The sequence below is a fragment of the Corvus brachyrhynchos genome, unplaced genomic scaffold (assembly GCF_000691975.1).
Source record: "Corvus brachyrhynchos isolate BGI_N302 unplaced genomic scaffold, ASM69197v1 scaffold1, whole genome shotgun sequence".
Classification (NCBI taxonomy): Eukaryota; Metazoa; Chordata; class Aves; order Passeriformes; family Corvidae; genus Corvus; species Corvus brachyrhynchos.
The window spans coordinates 7,743,115-7,750,308 of record NW_008237222.1 but is presented as its reverse complement, the minus strand read 5'-3'; the positions used below and the strand labels follow the sequence as shown (position 1 = coordinate 7,750,308).

The 7,194-nt window shown below is 39.3% G+C and overlaps 1 long non-coding RNA gene across 1 annotated transcript in view; it reads right to left on the bottom strand.

The window, feature by feature from the left end:
- The window catches only part of LOC108445405, a 25,089-nt gene extending 24,271 nt beyond the window's left edge, over positions 1 to 818 (bottom strand). Inside the window, exon 1 of the long non-coding RNA XR_001860255.1 lies at positions 460 to 818. This is a non-coding gene — a long non-coding RNA (uncharacterized LOC108445405). The remainder of the gene's footprint in view (positions 1 to 459) is intronic.
- Between the last annotated feature and the right edge of the window lie 6,376 nt (positions 819 to 7,194).

Genomic DNA, 7,194 nt, shown 5'->3' with positions numbered 1-7,194 from the left:
TACACTGAACCCTGAGTCAATACTGTATGACTTGTCTCCTTAGCTGTGCTCAGGAGTAGGGAACTACCCCTGTTACTGACTTTCCCATGATTATAAAGCTAACCAAAGAGTTTGGGGCTGGGTCATTTTACTCTATCTAATAACTAACTGACCCCCTGGGAGTATATTAAAATGTAAATGTTTAAAAGATAGAGAGGAAGAGCATCCCTCCTACATAGCCATAACCAACATATGAATGAACACAAGAGGGAGTATTAGGTAATAGTTAATATTAGGGGGACTGGGAGCAAGATTTCCTGGACCTAATATTATCTGTAGCTTTGACTTTGTTTTTACATCCTTGGACAGCTTTTTGAAATGTAACCTATCAAGAACAATGGGACAGCATTTACCACACCTCCAATTTACATCCATTGTACCTGCCTTTCCAACCAAGGAGAGGATAAAAAGAGCTGTTACCTGTGCGTTTTTGCATTTAACTTCAGGCTTCTCGAAAGTCCAGGCAGCTGAACTGCATCTGTAAAATTGCTATAAGGGCACATTCTTATCCTTGAATGAAAGGATGCCCCCTGTGAGTGTTTCTTCTTGAGCTGTCATGAGCACTCAGAGTGCTGATCCTTTAAATACAAAATATATCCTTTCTTGCCATTAGTATCTCCATTTTCTCCCCTGGTTCTACTGGTAGCCTCTTCACCATCATTTGCTGTTATTTCCCATAGGGAATGCCAGGAATGTATGTGAGGAATCCACAGGTAAGAAGCAGGCACTGGGAATAGATTGGGAGCCCAGCCCTCTGATATCTGTGCACTGGGCAGGCAAGCTGGTGGGAAGTGGGTGGAGGAGGCAAATTAACTGCAATCAGTAAGGAGCTAAAACAAATGACTCCCTTAGGAGACTGAGAGGAGATGGGAATTCTCTGACTCACTGTCCCATCACTGTTCCTCTGGGGCTTCTCCTAGAGTGCTGCTGCTACATGCCAGCCCTTACACAAGGCTGAAACAAAAAGCTCTCTCCTTCACAGAATGCAGTTTCAATGAGGTATGGGCATGCTGCACTTGCTCACAGACATATATGAATATGGCATATGTGCCCGCAGTGTTCTGTAAATAATAATCATAATACTTACAGAGTTAGATTGAATTCTGTCAGGCAAATAAAGAGATTCTCAAAGTTGCATTATTATGCCAAACTGCATCTGTCCATGTGAAACACATATACTGACACTACTCTTTGAATTTTTAAACTTGATCCTAGGAATCCCTTAAATAATTTGTAAGGTGATTATCAGAAATCTCTTTGTCTACTATTTAGTTGGGATTTATAGACAATTATCTCCTTGCTAAAGAAATGCTATCCAAGTGCCATAGTGTGCAGGTAAACACTGACCAGCACTCTAGAAAACACACTGAGATGAAATGGTAGAAGCACAAAAGCAGACTATGTGCTTGCTAATAAGCCAACTGGGGCATGCTGGCAGCAAGGCTTGGTTTCTCTTAACTGCTGCGGCCTCTGGGAATACACTTCTGCCTAAAACCCCTTTGACTGCCCTGTGTTGAGCATAGGCATTCAAAAAGATCTCCTCCAGTTTTTTTTGATGGACTTACAGAGAGCCTTGATTTATGCCAGAAATTCCCCAGAACGAGCCTCAATAGTACCTAAAATGTGTGAGCTAATTTTCTCACAGGTAGAAATTGCCCTGATTTCTCAAAAATCTGGATCTCCAGCACATTCACACACAAAGAAAGTTCATGTGGTAAAATAAACAGCACTAAGCCAGGATGACAAGATTCATTTATTTATATATTTATTTATTTTGCAACATGTATTCACCTAAATATGAGTCAGACAAATTTAAGAGCTCAAATTAAATTAAAACATCCAGCTAGATAAGAGCTACCACAGATGACAAATTCCTGGAGAAAGCTGAATTTCAGGTTTTAAGGTGTAGACCCGATTCCTTTTGCAGAGAAAAAGCAAACTATTCTCCCTTATGTGGACTGGTCCTCAAAAAGACTAATTTAACCTTAATACAAATCTCTATGGGGAGATATATGATAAAGATAGAAACTGGAGTCTCAAGTTGGCAAAATTTAATTTGGTTTTCTACTTCATTAGAATAAAAACTTAAAATGTTTGAGGGATTTTTCAGAAATAATAATTTCACCTTCCATCTGCATCTGTAATAGCAAAGGATCACTGCATAGGGCACATACTCAAGATGCAGAAGATCCTCAGCAGAAGAGTTTATATATTAATTGATTTGGAATTCAAAACCATGTCTCCAATACACAAGGGTAAATATCTAATTTCACTTAGGTTTTACAGTTTCATTTTTGATCCTACAAAACTTTTTTTTTTCGTGAAATGTCCACTAAACTTGATAAACTACTGAGAAGTTCTGAGTTTTGTAAATTGGCATTTTCCATTAAAAAAGTATTTTGGCCAAAAAAAAAAACCACCTAGAAGTCTATAGGTTGGTTGCACATTTCCAATTTTCTATTTTTAATTTATTCCTTTGCCACAGGAACTGATAGTGTGCTAAGGAGTAGTGAAGTTGGATCATATTTTCATGTTTTTCATATTGATGAATCCAGACTGCTCCTATCCCCAAACAAGGACAGTGTTCTTTTCACAAATATTGGTTTTGACCTTAGAAACCATTTGCTTCTTTAATAGCTGGTTTAACGGTTGTTTTTAAGGATATCTCACCAGAAATTGCTTTTGAGTAAGTAAATACATTCTACTTGGTGCTTCAGCTGGCCCATCTGACCACAAACCACGATGATAAGGCTTTAGCCAGGCCTATCATAGAGTCCCTTTCAAAATCAGCCACAAATTATGGGGATAAGTATGGTCTTCTGGCCACAGTGTAGTAGTTCTTAACCATGATCAACCTTTCTATGTAACACTGACTTGTCAAGACTTTTAGAATTGTCATTCCTTGGTTTATCATATAGCTGCTCAGGAATACTTATTTACTTCTTTTCTGTTATGTGTGGAACAGGACTTTTCTACTTGTAGCAGGAGATGGTATATTGAGAAAGGCTGGTCTAGAAGTGATAGTTCTCTGAGAGTTTGGCAGGACTGGTAGTCCATCTAGTGAACAGACTGTACCTTGGTAAGGCAAGGGTGAATAAAATATAATTTTACTACTCACCTGCTTAAGTAACCAAAAGAAAACACTCATTGCACTGTTACACATATTTTGATTTTGGATAATTTTTTTTTGTTATTATTCATTATTACTTCTCAGTGTGAAAAATATATGGCATATTAATAGAAATATTTTGATTCATTGAAAGCAGGTAGAAGATACACCTTCAAGCAATTTTCCTCTATTTCCTTATCATCTTTTTCTTTTAAAACAGTATAAAAAGTTATATTTTGACTGGAAGAGAGAGAGAAAACGGCAAAGTTTCATAAAAACTTATTGCATGACATTTTAAATTTAAAAAAAGTATTCAACCTTTTGTATGTGTCTTAGTATTTGCCATGACTCCTTCAGCATTTTCATGTTGTTCCTTAGCCTCATGGTATTTTATTAATGTTTGCTGTGTGTCAGAAGTTGATAATTATTAGTAAAGATTGTCTGCCCCACAGGCACCTTACAATTTATCAGCAGACTATTATACAATTTGACCTCGTCCATAAAAGAGCACATTAAACTCTATAAAAGGAAGAAAGTGTCCTGAGAGAGTAAAATTAGCAGTCAGTAAATCTACTCAATGTCTAGTCTTGTATCGTTTATGCTGCTGACATGTTTGTGTGTGCACAAATGTTTTCAGTGGTGCCCAGTGACAGCATGAGGAGCAGTGGCCATAAACTGAAACACAAGAAGTTTCACATTAACATGAGGATGAACTTCTATACATTGAGGGTGGCTGAGACTGGAACAGGTGCCCAGGGAGGTCATGGAAGTCTCCCTGTCTGGAGACATTCAGAACCCACCTTGGATGTGTAACCCGCTCTAGGTGATCCTGCCTTGGCAGAGGGGTTGGACTAGATGATCTCTAGAGGTCCCTTCCAACTCTAAAGATTCTGTGATTCTGTTTATGTGTGTATTTGTAAACAGAAATATATAGACCTTATCTGTGTTCTTGTAACACATATTTCAATGCTCATCTAAACACTCTGAACAGTTCTGTAACTTAGAATCATCATGAACTTCATCATGCCGCAGTGAAGAGTGACTATAAATACGCACCAAAGATCACTGGAGAATCAAATATGAATTTAATTAAAAGGAATTAATACTAAGGCATTTCATCTGATAAGAGGCAGTATCAGTTAGGGACTTAGTAAGCTATATTTTGTAGTCACTGGGGCTTTGGCTTATCTTGCTTCTTCCTGTTTTTCTCAAACCACCGTGTGTGGGATATATGCGCAGAGGATTGGAGCAGCTAAAAGCTACAGGCAACATTTCACTTTCTGTTACCCCAGCACAACTTTTTGATTTCCAAGAGGGTGCAGCCAGGTAACGAAGCAAAAAAATGCAAACAGCTGCTGAATCCTATACCAGATGTGGGGCAACTTTCTTGGTGGTCAGAGTGATTTCTGCCTGTGAAAAACATTTGAGATAAAATATTAAATGAAAGAATGTTCAAGGCTCGGATTTACCATCCTCCATATGTACAAACTGTAGCTGTAAGAACTGATGAGAAGTATTCCAGGGCAGAATTTATCCCTTCATCTTCTGTATGTCAGAGTTATTGTTTTTGTAGACATGCTGAGCCTGCCTCTGATAAAAGGATGAAAGATACTTCTTTCAAGAAGGTGAGACTGGACCTTAACTGTTGTGATGACTGATGAGAATCCAGACCCAAATCAAAGGACAGGCATAATTAATACAGATGTTGCACTTTGCCTGGACTTGAACATGTTCACAAAGATATTGTCAGCCAATGGCGAAAATTTTCTCAGCTGCTCACTGTTTGCTAATGACAAAAGAACTATCTAAATTCAATGTTTGTTTCCATTTAAAGGTCAACATGACTGACTAATTCTAAATTATGTAATTGTGCTAAGAAAGCAGAGTTAAGAAGCTGCTAACCTGTATCATATGGAGCCAACTGTGAAAATGCAATACTGTTGTTTTGAAAGATTTCTGTTAAATGAGCATCAAGTGACTGTTACCATTGTGGTAATGAGATTGCTATTCACAGGATGTGGCACAGACAAAATCTATAAGAAAGACCTTGTACTTTTGAGGGATGTTAAATAACAAAATGACTGCTTGAAAATTACCTAATGTCACTCATTTTTAGGAGGACTCTTCTGCTCAGTCCAAAGGATGCAACCACATATATAAATAGCCTTCCTTCCCCTCTCCCCCATAGTCCTTGGAAAACAGCTTCCTCCTTAAACTAGCGGCACTGGCTTCTGGTGCAGATGAATCACTTCCAAAGCAGGCCCAAATAAGGAAATAACCATAAAAATACAGGTATTGTGTTGATATATTTTTCCAGACTAGATCACTGTGATTAATTTTTACTGCAGCCATTGTGAAAAGAGTGTTTCATGGATTAAAACTGTGTTGGTGTTAGCTACTGGGAACACATGGAGCAGCAATACAGGCCTTGCCTTCCCTGGAAACTGCTGGGTCAAGTTGCCATCTCCCTGACATTTTGCTGTCGTCTTTCCCTTGAGCTGTGTGATGTAGAGCTAATCCTTCATGTTTCTGAACCGGTGATCCTGCTTCCCCCAGACTTAGAGAATTCAAACTGTTGTGAGAAAAGCCCAGTTCAGTTCGACTCTCTGACGAGCCTTTTCCAAGCAATTCCTCCCACTGCTGCTGCGCCAAACAGCCTTACCACAGCCCTGTGTTTAAGAGGCTGGAATTTTGTGTGCTTCATTTATAAATCCTGTTGGTGGAAACATCTCTGTAGCTGGACCCAGTAGGAGCCTGACACTCTCATTGTGACTAGCTGTTTATTGTGCAAGCTGCTGACTAACTCGCAGTAACTAAAATATAATTTTCCAAAATAGACACAGATGACAAACAGATAATCACTGCAGAGAGCCAATATAACTAAGAAGTACACTCAAAGCTCTTTTAGGTGTACTTCACAGGATCATTATAATCAGCAAACGGATCTTAACTCAGGCTGTCACCTACTCAAAGCTATTCCTTATTTTCAAGGCTGTGTCTCATTGTGCCACTTCAGATAAAGCAAAGGGGCTCCAGTCATGTGCTTTGGTTCCACTCAGCTCTCAGATGGTATCCAAATACTGTTCTTTTCTCCCCCCAAATCCCTTTGACTTCTCTATCCTGTCTTACCAGCTTCCACTCCGACTGAGGTTGACCCCTTAAATCCGGGGTGAGGAACGATCACTTCCCTGTTCTCAGATTTTCCTGCAGCCAGCTTTACTCTTACACTGGTGTCCAGCACTTACCAGTCTCTCAAAATAGCTACCCTGCATGGCCTTGTAGCCATTATTTCCTAACAGAGACCACAGGATATTGATTCTTCAGGAAGATTTGGGCAAAAATACCTAAGATGATGGAGATTTAAAAGTGTTCAACTGATACACAAGCAAGCATAAAAAGCAAACACCTTGACTTAACTGAAGAGGCAGAGGGCAAAGATATCATGAAAGTATTCAGTTATCCTTAACTAGAATAAATAAGTAAATCCCTTGAGAGTGGGACCCTGGGCACTTAAGCAACAGTAAAATAAATTAAAATTCTGTGTCTGATAATAAAATACAATGTAGCTTCAGTGGAAGATTTCTTGATACCCTGAGGAGAATGTTTCTACTGAGGCCTCTGGTGTTCACCTAGCTCATTAAATGAAACCTGTAATAGAAGCATCTGCACACACCTTAAAAAAAAATGTGTACATTCTGAAAAGTATTTATGTTGAATTTAGATTTAGGAGTCTAGGGCAGGCATCTAAATTCTGGGTGCAGAGATGTCACAGCTCTTTGAACAATGACTCAAACTTGACAGGGCTCAGGAAAGAGCTGCAGAGGCACCAGCCTGGACTGGGGGTGATGGGCACATAGTTGGCTCTGCACCCCTGCCTCCACACCCTGCGTGGAATGTGACCATGGTGCTGTAAGTAAAGCCACTGCACACCCCAGAGTGGACCTCCAGCCATGAGATTTTCATGGCAGATTTTTAAATGGAACATTTTTTGCCAAATACGGAATGAAAATAAATCCTAGCAGCTGGGGAAGAGAGATTATCTATCA